Consider the following 12,531-nt stretch of genomic DNA (forward strand, 5'->3'; position numbering starts at 1 on the left):
ACTAAATTTTTCATCTTCCAAGAAATATTTCCTACTCATTACTATATTTTATCTCTGTACGATAAAATTAGTTATTCTGTTTTTTATAAAAATTACTCTTTCAATAAATTTACTTTTTTATGTCCGAGCACTACCAAATGTGAATTTCAAATTTTTTACGAATCGAAATAAGCCAAACACGTGGGCTTTAAACACACACATGCCAGCATAGGTTATTTATGTTTTGGGAAGCCTCTTTTGAAAAAATTGTATTGTTGTTGTTTTTAGAGGAATTTTTGTTGACCCCGCCAAAAGCCGGTCCTACCAAGCAGGACCTGTGAAAGCTTTCAAAACAAAATATATTAGTACTAAACAAAAACTTACAGCTTTTACATATTCTTAACACCTTGAAAAAGGATTTTATTCAACAAAAAATAATTAAATTATTCTAATAAATGCTGGTTATACTGTACTAAAATCACATAAGAAAATTCATTTTAACAGTCAACTGAAACTTCCGATTCACATTCACGCAACCCACCGCAGCATTACCGCTTCATGAGGCATCAAATAAATTCGTTTGCTTAAATCGACCTTGTCGCTGAAATGTAATAACAAAGCAAAATTTTAAAACTTTTCAAAAATGCCTACGCTCGCAGCACTTACCCATATTTGTGAGGTGAATAAGAAGTGAGCAGCACGTACTCCATAGTCTTATTCGCCAAGCCATCTAAATATTCTATCTGGCTACCGAAGTTAGCTAGTAAACGGTAATCCTCAAGACCAACGGCAGTTCTGAAAACGTCATTTCAATCAATTGTGAAATTTAAACATCTCCACTTCAACTAACCTCACAACCTGAAATACCTGCTCCTTCAATGCTCCATACGAAAATCCACCTTCTTCTTTGAACGCCTTGAATACTTCCGTTTGTTTCAAACTGGTCATTCCCTTGTATATGTTCAAGGTGCTACGTGCCACGCCTCGCTGAGTCTGTACATTGAGATATGAGTAGTTAGGATTGACGGGTAGCCAAGTGGAGTTTCCAGTGCTAAAGCCAGCATTCTTTGAAGTGTCCCATTGCATTGGAGTACGTTCTGGGTCCCGGAAGTCACAAACTCTTTTTGTGCAGTCGATGTGTCCATCAGTCATGCCAATCTCATCTCCCTAAATTAGAAATAAAAGTGACCACTTGTGACAAGGATTTCCTTAAGTGATAGTTAGACCCGATTTACACGAGGAGACATCTGGAAGGGAAACATTTTGTTCGGGGGCGAAGGACGGTCGGGGAAGAGAGAAGGGATTTTGTCTCCCGTACTCGGCGACACGCTTTGCTCTTCTTATTCGTATTTCCAATCTTTCCAATTTTTGACAGTTGCTTCATTCGTTTTTTTCTTTTGTGGGAGAAGGTTCTGAGTTATGTGTTGGTTTTCAAGCAAACGGAAGATAACAACGATGACAAACATACGAACGCTGCTTGGGAAATGCACCATTATTTTTGCTAGTAAAGTAGTATAATTTAAAATAGTTATGGGACATGTTTATGTTGATTTCTAATTTTTCCCTGCATTTCTAGATACAGTTTAATTTTAAGTTAATTATTTACATATGAAGTACTTTTAATTTAATTTTTTTTATTCAAGTATAAGAATTTATAAATATATTTCAATAAAAAAACAACAAATTATTTATTATTTAACCAGTTTGCATTTTTCATTCATATATTTAAGAAACTGTTGTCGAACGCTCTCTGCTTTACATGTAAGCGCGTGCTAGAATACATCCGAACCAGACGATGCTAAAGTATTAAATGTCAAAATGTCGCCGAAAACAATTTTGCCTGTGTGAATGCGAATGAAACTTCAAAAGAGAATTTCCAGTGTCTCCCTTCCAGATGTCTCCTCGTGTAAATCGGGTCTTAGCACTTACATACATACGTAATAAGTAACAGATGTGCCGGGCAATGCATGCACTATCATCGTCATCAAATCTGTCCTAGTTGCTCCTATGCGTATGGCTGGACGACTGTTGTCATGATTTCCTACTACCCAGTTAGCCATTTTATGTTTCGTCCATATGGTATCCATCCATTCTTTGGCGAATTTTTCAACATCCTCTGCAGTGGTACTTCCTCTTAATCGAACAAAGTTAAAATTCATTGGCAGTTGAGTACCAAAAAAGGTGGCATTGTTGACACAATCGCTCAAAACATTAATGGGGGAATAAGCCTCGGCAATTTGTGGTCTATGGAAAAATATAGTTGATTTATTTACTTTACAAAACTTTTATTACATTGATTATCTTCGCATTAGATGTGCCTCACCTGGTGTCACCGCCATGTGCTCGCTGATATTCATCTAAAACTTTGCGCCATTCGTATAATATTTCGAGATTTTCTGGTTGATCCTTTGTATAAATTCGGTCAAGTATATCTCCCCATAATAATAGGCTCACCCGGATATGTACCATTTTCAAACCGTTTCTCTATGAAATATGGTACTGCATCAATGCGAAAACCATCCACTCCACGATCAAGCCAAAATTCCAAAACCTCGATCAAATGTGCTCGTACCATTGGGTTGGTGTAATTAAAATCAGGTTGTTTGGCTAAAAACTGGTGTAAATAGTACTGTTGGCGTTCTTCATTCCAGGTCCACATAGAACCACCAAAACGCCCTATCTGTAAGCAGAAAATAAAGAATGATGAGTTGGTAGAAATAAAACCAACAACTAATAGCTACTCTGGTTACTCACCCAATTACTTGGCGGCTTATGCTCGCCCGTTTCTGGATCGGTTTTACCATCATCCCATACATAGAAATCATCGTAACCATCTTCGCGACGTATTGACTTTTGGAACCACTCGCACTCATCACTCGAGTGATTAGGCACAAAATCCAGTAGAATTTTTAAACCCAATTTATGCGCCTTTGCTACCATAGCATCAAAATCCTCCATTGACCCAAAGAGTGGGTCAATGTTCGTGAAATTAGTTACATCATAGCCCATATCTGCCATCGGTGACTCGAAGATTGGTGAAAGCCATGTAGCTGTCACACCTATTTCCTTAAGAAATTCCAAACGAGATGTAATGCCATTCAAGTCACCTATACCATCACCGTCACTGTCCATAAACGATCGAGGATAGATCTGGTAAAGTGTGGCGGACTCCCACCAGTCGACGGTGGTGTTCGCAGAAGCGCTAAAAGCACAGAAAAGCACAATTGTAAGTAAGTGTAATATATCGCATGCCATCTCGGTAAGTACTGACGGACAGCTATTGGCCAAATTAATATTTATACTTCCAAAAATACCAAGATAAGAACATTTATTGTTCGAATAGGCCAGCTAAAGATCATGCAGCTGAATATCTGGGATCTCCAAAGACCCGTGACGGCCAAACACACGGGATCCAAACAGTATTTCACCTGAATTTTCGACAACATTCCCCCCTCGGAGTGCTAGTGTCTGAAGTGATTATAATCTATACTAATGTTATAAAGAGGAAAACTTTGTTTGTTTGTTTGTTTGTTTGTAACGAATAGGCTCAAAAACTACTGGACCGATTTTAAAAATTCTTTCACCATTCGAAAACTACATTATTCAGGAGTAACATGGATTACATTTTATTTTGGAAAAAAATAGGGTTCCGTAAGATATTTGGATTTTTCGGACACAAACTGAAAAAAATCTTATATATAAAATAAAGTCAACTTTTTGTGTGTGTTCGCTAACCGGCCGTGTCTGCACCGAATTAAACCAAACTTACACACATTGTTAAGAAGGTGTTGAAGATGGTTTCCGTATAGTTTGGATACCTATTGGCGGATAGGGCTCGAGATATAGGTCAAAACGTGGACCCGGGTAACCTTCGGATGTGTATGTACAATATGGGTATCAAATGGAAGCTGTTGGTGAATGCTTTAGTTCAGAGTATTTTTCATGCCACTCCGTGACTAGGGTCTCGAGATAGAGACCAAAACGTGGACCCTAGAATGTGTTTGTACAATATGGATATCAAATTGAAGCTGTAGGTGAATGCTTTAATACAGAGTATTTTTCATGCCGCTCCGTGACTGGGGTCTCGAGATATAGGTCAAAACGTGGACCCGGGTAACCTTTGGTTGTGTATGTACAATATGGGTATCAAATGAAAGCTGTTGATAAGTGCTTTAATACGGGGTAATTTTCATACCTATTGATGACTAGGGTCTGGAAATATATGCCAAAACGTGGACCCGCCGTGTCTTTGCACCGAATTAAACCAAACTTACGCACATTGTTAAGTAAGTATTGAAAATGGGTTTCGTAAAGTTTGGTTGTAATTCGGAGCAGTGTCAGCGGGTACAGCGTTCTTTTGAGCCAGCCATAATGTCGTTTACCTTTGTAACGCTTGGGGCGGAACTGAACTGTCAAATTGACAGTGTGAGTTACAATGTGTCAATATTTCTTTCTGATTTGGATGCCATAAGGAAAAAACGTAAGTGCAACATGTAAACATTGTTTGTGAATTTTTTTGGAGTGGATTTTGGAACAGTGAATAATTTCTTACGGAATTTGAGAATTTAATGTGAAATCCGAATGAAATTATGTGTTCGAGGAAAAAACAATTTTTTTCGCTTTTTTTTTTTGAAAAATATAAATGGATAATGGTTAAAAAAGCTCCAATGCTTAATAAAACATATAAATTGAAACGAAAAATGCATGGATGATCAGGAAAAAAGACGATTGTTTATTCATTTGCGTTGATTTGAAATTTAAAAACAATCTTCTTTTTTCCTGATTTTCAATTTATATTTTATATTTACTCAAAAACAAATAGAAAAACAAAAAATATTGTTTATGCCAAAGCGCTTGAATAAAGAATAAAGAAATAAATAATATGAAAACCATATATTTTCTGTTCTAAACCATATCTATTCTATTTTAGTGTGCCCAGCGAAGGGGGCCGGGTTTGCTAGTCTCCAATAAGTAAATTAGGCATGGATTTTTGTGTATAAGCAAACCTACTTCAGGTATTTTTCCTTAGAATAATTCACTAAAATATACATTTGTATGAACATACATAGATAGAAATATATTGGGTGAAGTAATATAGAATGTTCTGAATGTAGATCTCTTTATGGAGTCATGTCACACGTTGTATACATTCGATCGGGTGATACCAGGCGGCAATTTAAAGTTGACATTGCGTCTCAAAAAAGGTCTTCGGCATTTTTGTGTGGTAAAGAATGTTGTGTGCTACAATCGTTCCAAAATTAAGCTAAGAGGGGAGAAAATTCTACACATTCTTTAATACGACTATGGTGAAAAGGCGGTGCAGACAGAAAATCTAAAATTTATTGATAAAACTAAAGACTTAAGATGGAAATATGGAATTTTCGAAAGAATTTGGAGTTGGCGTGCGTCCTCCTCCTATTTATGTATTGATGATTTTCCACTGATGGTTCCATGGCTTTTTATGAAGAGCTTCTTAATGGCAGAAATGTACGCCGAAAGTTTGCCATTGCTTGCACAGGAGCGACCGCTATTAGAAAAAACTGCCGAATGGTAGTCAAACGCCAACTTATTCGACTACAGCAGCCGCTAAAAAACACGAAAACTATGTACATTTCGCAAAATTGTGAATATTTTCGGCCGTACATTTCGCTGATGTAAGGGAAAGCATCGAAGAAGAATTTATATCAAGCAACTTGGGCGCATCTCTTAGAACCCACTCCGTGGGCGCGCAATTTCGCGGGACAGAACCCCAATTGCGCCTAAGTGTCATGGAAAATTTCACCACAAGAACCGACGACTGTAAACACGCGCGCGGGGGGCATTTGGCAAATATCATAAATCCTATTTTTCGGAAGGGATGAGCAAGCTACAACAGCATTGAACAAAGTGTGTAAGCCTAAAAGAAAAATAAAATGGTTTACCCCAAACAATTAACTAGTTTTTAGTTTTGCACGGACTTTTTAAGCGACCCTCGTACAAGTATTCATATCAAATACTTAGGTAAGGCGGCTGTCGTAGACGATTTAGTTTGCGAGGCTGACCTTATCTGCGAAGCATCTAGAAATTTATTTCCTCCGTAATATTTGGACACATGCTTTGTATCGATCTTTAAGTGATGAGTGCGCATACGTACATACATACATATCTACAGATATGATAAGCAACGTGTCTCCCAAGTCCATCAACACAAGGGGTTGCTTCTGAATTTACGGTTCTCACAAAAACAAATTATTGTTTCAATATTTTTGTATGTAAACAAATAACAAAAGGCTACTGAACTGCAGGGGCGTACCCAGAATTTTTTTTCGGGGGAGGCGGCGCGGGATTTGTATAAGGTCCGCTCAATGCTCTAAAAGAATTAACAATAAGCAACAATACAATTTTTTTAATGAAAACAAATAAAATCCCTATCATAATGAAACAAATAGAAAAGTTTTCTAGTTTCTAAGCTCCTCTAAGATGCCGAAACTTTTTCAGGACTAATAAAAATAGGCACATTTTTGTGCGTTCCCAAATGACACTGAAAATATTTTTTATTGCAAAGTCGACCAGCCTCGCAGTGCCAAAATCAGTCACATGGAACTTGCTTATTGTTGTACTAAAATTCAAGTGGCTATAAAACTTCGCGACCGCCATAGCCGAATGTGGTGGAGCGTGACTACCATGCCGGTGTGTGCCGGAAGTGCCCAGGTTCGAACCCCCGGGCATGAAACTTGAAATGATAGAAAACGTTTTATTTCTAATAGCGGTTGCCCCTCGGCAAACAAGGGCAAGCCACTGAATGTATTTCTGCCATGAAAAGGCTCGGCACAAAAAACCATTCATTGTACAGAGCTGGCTTGAAACTGCGCCATTTTTTGCCACAGCCTCCATACGAGCTCGTTATACGGATTATTCCCTCACGACTATATACAGTCTGTGCGACTGAGAAACCTTATAAGGATGTTTACGTTATACCAACCGGCTCTTCGCGGTTTTCAAAAAGTGGTTTACCAAGGGTTAACAACCCCGTCTTTCATAGGGTAGCGCATTCACAGAGGAAGTGGAAGATAGTTTCCTTTTTCTCCAGTAGACTACAACTATGACAAAATATATTGCAAGGGATAAAATGGATATCCCTCTCCTATAGATCAGAAGCCAGTTATCACTGCCGTGAGTCTTCAGTTTCATATTTATCAATGTTGCCATTTGTTTACACCCAAAGGTGTAAATGCCGATTTTGAAAAAATATTATTGATGATAGATACCTACATATCTTGCCAGTTCGTCTGCTTTTTTGTTCTCATCAAAGTTCCGATGTCCTGGGTTTTCGCTCAAGGAGGTAACCATAACAAGGTGGACTATTCCTCCTTTGTTCCCCTAGTTTAGACGTTGTTATAGCCGAATCCAGTGCCCGGATTGCAGCTTGGCTATCTGAAAGAATGACGATATTGTCGTTAAGAGAGAAGTCTGCGATTAGTAGCCTACAAGCTTCCCCATTGCCAATACTTCTGCCTGAAGGCATTCAGGAGCTGTAATACTGCGCTTCATATGTTGGTTCACTTGAATAGAGGCGCTTAGTTAGCTCACATTTGTTGAGAATTAAAAAGATATAGCAAAAAATATGCTTACAAGCTATCAATGCATCCCAACAATCTTGGCAGAGATATTCTTCAGCACAACAACTCTATTCCACGTCTCACAAGAGGTAGGCCAAAGAACCTGTTTAGGACACACCCCAAATTCTAATAAATGTTTGGCCACCCTAATGTTAATTGCGCCTACCCTTCCAACTGTTGCAAACCACCGGTTCCAGTCGCTGCAACGTTAAGGTCGTTAACCTCGGCATTTCCCCGCCGAACAGTTAAAACATTTACTGTGTTAAACACTGTTCGGTGAGATTACTTTCGTCTTAATTTTAAAATTTAATTTCACAGGACGTGCCAGCCGGGAGGAGGTAAGGATAATTCCGTGTCATCATACATACACATAGTAGAAAAAGTCTGCGTTCACTTATACAAATATTCTTTGCATTAGAAAAAGTTCAAAACAATAAATATTTCAGAATTTTTTTTTAATGAGTTTTATTTAGTTCACTTAAACGTAACTATCACACATATTTCGCTACCAATAACAAAATCAAATTTAAAATGAGATCACATAAAATTAAAAAGGCCATTCAAACTAAACGGAAAAAGTTTGCGTTCACTTCAGTAATAATAAAATAAAAGGCTTAAGATCATAGAAATGTTTTAAAATTAAAAGCTAGTTGGATATCCACGCCTTTTTATGACTTCTAGAAGGCGTCTTTTCATTGATCCAACTAGTTTGGCTGTTATTTCTGGACTTATGGCTTCCCATTCCTCTTTAAGCGCGTTCTTAAGCATTTCCTTGCTAGTTATTGTACGCTCTCGTATTTTTTTTTTGTAGAACGTCCCATAAGTGCTCAATGGGGTTAAGGTCAGGTGATTGTGGGGGTGTGCGAAGTTGTTTTGGAACATTATACAACAACCACAACCTAACAATCTCTGCTGTGTGTTTCGGGTCGTTGTCCTGTTGGAAAACAAATCTTTCACCGAGTCCCAGTTTGATTGCACTTTCTCTCAAATTCCTTTTTAAAATATCGAGATAATCATGTCTGTTCATTATCGACTCAATAAACTGTATATTTCCAACGCCCGAATTAGCCATACACCCCCATATCATGGCACCTGCTCCCCATGCTTTACCGTAGGTACTAGATTTTGCTTTCCAAGTGCCATTCCGTTTTTCCTCCAAATAATTTTACGACCTTTTATTCCGAAAATGCAAAACTTGCTCTCATCTGAAAAAATCACACTATTCCAAAACTCAGGTGGCTTGTTTACGTATTCCTTGGCGAAAGCCATCCGCTTAAGTCGATTTACTCGCGATATGAAGGGTTTTTTTCGGGCCACTCTGCCGTGAAATCCGATTCTTTTTAGAATTTTTCTTACTGTATCTGGATGTACTTTCTTTTGGTATTTTACCTCTATGTCTTTTGAAATTTGGCTTGCTGTTAGTCGTGGATTAGATTTCACAAGAATAGTTATGATGCGTTCTTCTCTTTCCGTCAGTTTTTTTGGACGCCCAGAACGAGGCTTAGACTCCAAACAATTCGTTTGCTTGAAGTTGTTTATCACTCTTTGGACCGAGGAGTATTGCCTCCCAGCAATTTTCGCGATTTCCCGATAGCTCATACTATTTTGCCACAAGCTTACAATGATTTTCCTTTCACCAATATCTATTTCTTTTCGCTTTTGGTCCATAGTAACAAAAAATGTATTTCTAATATCAATTTTTCCCTCTTTAGATTTGTTCTTAACCGCGTCAACTACATGAATGATTTAAAATTTAATTTAACGTAATTGCCATGCAAATAATCGTCACTATTCGAAATGAACGCACACTTTTTCTGCTCAGCCTATTTAAGTAACTGTACGACAATCCCGTTATCTGAACACGACGCAGCTCAAACTCCAAAAAATTTTGTTTATACCCTCTACGAATAATTTTCTTTGAAATAAGTGAAAAGAAATAACTTAGAGTTTTAAGATAAACACGTTAAATTATTTTAATACTTTATAACAGTGGGTGAACGCAGACTTTTTCTACCATGTGTATATTGTATCATATTAATACATATGTGCATGAACATTCCGTGTCATTATATGTACATATATTGTATCATACATATAGGTATGTACATTCTACATCTAAATATTACATATGTACATATATTATATACATCTAAATATCAATGAAAGATGGTAATAACTAGACACTAACACGCTTTTCTTCTTTTTCTATAAAAAATATCGTCGGAGCGACCGTGGAGGAACCACATTTTAAACCTCACAACTGCGTGGCCCTCCGATGATAACATAACCTTTTAAGCCACCAGGCAAAAAATATGTAACCCAATGTTTACACGTTATGTGGAGCGTAGGTAATAGGTTTGTGTCGACATCACCTTCTCGAGCTGCTCACGATCGCCGGTTTTTTAGATTAAGATATTATTAAAATTGCTTATTGTTTAAAAGCAAAAATTTGAAGTTGGTTGGTTGGTTAAAGTGGTGATTCTTCCAGAATCCAACTAGCGCTTCCGCACCATTTTGTTGCCACATCCTCGTTACCACCTTGATTAACGGTTATTTACAGCATGACTATATCCAGTCTGTGCGGTTTAAGAACCTTATTCGGTTGTTGACGTCTAAGCCAGACAGTTGTTCGAGACTCTCGAACAGCGGTTGGCCCAGGGTTAACATTCTGTCCTTCCATAGGGCAGGGCATTCACAGAGGAAATGGAAGGTTGTTTCCTTTTTCTCCGGTTGTTTACAACTGTGACAGTATGTATTGTGAGGGATACCCATTTTGGCTGCTTGAAATTTGGACTAAAAATAGAAAAATTGTTTACAGAATTTGTCAAATCTAAAAAGTAACAAATTTTATAATTTCGATGGAATATCCATTACTCTTTTTGGTACAATGTACCATCGCGCGACTAATCGTGTCACATTTGGCTATGCGTCTACTGCAGGGCTAATGATTAAATGATTACTACGTGTATGTACGCACTTCAGGAAACTTATTAATAGCCTTATCAGTTTTTCTTTTTTTGGTAATTTGCCATAATTTATTCACCAAAAATAGTCGCGAGCTTTTAACGAGCCACTGAAAGCACCAAATTCACTTCACTTAAATTATTTTTATATTTGTTTTACTTTTGTACTTCTTATTATTTTTAAAGGGATATACATTTTTTTTTCAAACCATTTAAGCACTCATTTAATTTTGTAAAAGCAGTAATGGGAGATTTTTAATGCATGTAGAGTAAAGCTTTCTATTGGCCCCCAAATGGGTTTCTCAACTTTTTTCAGGGGTCACTGCGTCTCATTTGAAACTTGGGAGTTGAATTTAGAACCTATTTGAAGCACCAGTGGAGACTTCAGATGTCATGAATTTCACTGTTAAAAGCGGGTTTCCGCAATATATTCAAATATTTGACTTTTTTAAATTGCAGAATAATGGCAAATTTAATTTATTTCAAAAACTTAACTATTCGAACTTTTAACTATTACCGTTCACGCTTCACTGCAAGAAAACTACACTCAATCGCGTTCCTTGTCTTCGCGTCTGCTATTCAAGGTGAAATGACGACAAATGGAAGCTAAGCTATAAAGGCTATAAAAGTCAACACTCGACGTGCTTATGATAATTATCATTAACGAGATAGCCACACATTTTATTGGTCTCAAAAGAAAAATGTAAAAAATAATAAAGTCATAAACGACTTGCAAAGCACGCTACAATACCTACAACAGATGGTATCACTACAATAACTTGGCATTAGTGCGATTCGACCTTTGTTTATTTGGAATTGTTTTGAGAGGTGGTGTATCCATTTTCAGAAATCTGGTATGGAGGTTGAAATATTTTATTGCATGTCATGAAATATTTTATTGCAATAAAATTTGAGTTCAACATTAGAATCATAAGATAAGTAAATATTTTGTAGACTTTGCCGAAAAGTAACAGTTCCTGTTTTGTGCTACTCGTAAGATATCGCTTTATATATTCCCTACACAAAGGAAAGCTGGTCCATATGAGTGGTGAACATCAAATCAAAATATGTGGAACGTTACACAACTTCTTCATTCAATTATTCTGTAAATCAAAAAATTAAATTTTATTTGTACTCAATAAATTCAATAAAGGTTGCAAATCTCATATTAACGTAGTACGCAAACATCCACGATTCTATAGTTATTTAAACATTCACCTTACAGCAAAAAGTATTTATTACAAAATATTTGCAATTTTAGAATATGAAAACTAAACGGAAAATTTATTCGATCGAACAATTCATCTGCTGACTGTAGCTCACCAACTCCCTGTTATAACTCTGATTAACCAAACAGTCATATTGCCTAGCTGATTGGGTAATTCTGGTATCTCTCTCGGTCACTTCCATTTTGTGTCTTTACCTGTAGAGAGCATTGCGAGTAGATCGAGTCTCGAATAACCCAGCATAACAATCTCTTGGCATAAGACTCACACAAATATCCACTGATACTACGTAGTTTGTTCTGGCTCGATTAATTTTCCTACTACAAATGGGAATAATATCAAAAAGTTTTCCACCTAGTATTCTGGCTGACTTCAGCTAGGGACTTACCTCCCACTGACTGGACGACTTAGTATTGACAGCCCCCGTGATTGAGCTTGTATTGCGGTTCGGCTCCACATACCTTCCGCCGCTCGCAAATTTTTAGGGATCTTACAATTATCATATAAGTTTTTTACCCCTCATTGCGGCCAATCGAGGTTGGTCTAATAACCGTAGGAAATCCAGTGCAATTTGCCTAAAATATTTGCAAATCAACTTCAATAATTTCTAAACACTTGACTTATCGCTGTCATAAATTCTAATCACTAAATAAGTCAATAAATTAAAGGGGGTTTACTCGTATTTTTATACGACCTCCTATCGATCGCCAATTATATTAAGTCGATCCATGGTTTAAATTACCATTGTATCGCTGCGTGTGGCAG

General features: G+C 37.2%; 1 pseudogene; it reads right to left on the minus strand.

Moving 5' to 3' along the window:
• Nucleotides 1-442: 442 nt before the first annotated feature.
• Nucleotides 443-3,671, minus strand: LOC128867344 (maltase A2-like; annotated as a pseudogene).
• Between the last annotated feature and the right edge of the window lie 8,860 nt (nt 3,672-12,531).

Source organism: Anastrepha ludens, chromosome 6 (genome assembly GCF_028408465.1).
Source record: "Anastrepha ludens isolate Willacy chromosome 6, idAnaLude1.1, whole genome shotgun sequence".
Lineage (NCBI taxonomy): Eukaryota > Metazoa > Arthropoda > Insecta > Diptera > Tephritidae > Anastrepha > Anastrepha ludens.